This window comes from Penaeus monodon, chromosome 15, assembly GCF_015228065.2.
Source record: "Penaeus monodon isolate SGIC_2016 chromosome 15, NSTDA_Pmon_1, whole genome shotgun sequence".
NCBI classification, from domain to species: domain Eukaryota; kingdom Metazoa; phylum Arthropoda; class Malacostraca; order Decapoda; family Penaeidae; genus Penaeus; species Penaeus monodon.
The window spans coordinates 31,212,839-31,213,668 of NC_051400.1; positions in this window are offsets into that span (position 1 = coordinate 31,212,839).

Genomic DNA, 830 nt, shown 5'->3' on the forward strand with positions numbered 1-830 from the left:
GCGAAAACACAATTTCGCTTCCTCCCTCTCCTGGAGATTGCATTAGTGGATGTCGTAAACGTTTCCTCATCTTCTTTCATGAAACGGCTTCCTGATGGAGTTTTTAATATCGCTTTATTCCGCGGATCAGAAATACATCTTATTCCCGGGAAAGTCTGGCTCGCTGTGTGTGATTGCCGTTGTTAGTTGTTCGCGCAGAAACGATGTCTCAGTAAAGGTCGTTTGCAGCGCGGATCCATAGCGTTTTTTTTTTTTCGTTTTTTTAACGAGGATGTTTGGTGGTTTTTCTCTATAACGAATAGGAGGTCTGTTTGGCTATCGTGTTTCTCTTCCTTTATTTGGGTAATTTGGGTAATCATCGTGAATTTACAAAGGGAGAGATTATATGAAAAGGTTATTGATGCTGTCTGTATTACGAGCAATAAATTACGGTTTTTTTTAAGCATCAGTATTATTATCTTATGGAAATATACCTAAGAACAATTACATTTCAAAGAAAATCAATAAAATACGTTATCACTAAAATCAAATGAAATTAATGAACTTAGATAACAAACTATCAATAACATAAATAAAACTAAATTTAAAAAAAAAACATCAAAAATGCGACTTCATAAACCATTTCAGTAAAGGAAACCAAGATGCATTTTCTCTCCCTCGCCTCTGCAGAGGAAAAGGCCCCTGTTCCGGAAGCCATGTTTATTTTTCATCACCTTAACGGCCAGATATTGATAGCCGTGTTTAAGAGGGGAAGCCTTCACCTGGCCATTCGGACGCTGCCTGCTCCTTCATCACACAGATATTACTGCCAAGAGGAATATTTCTCTCGA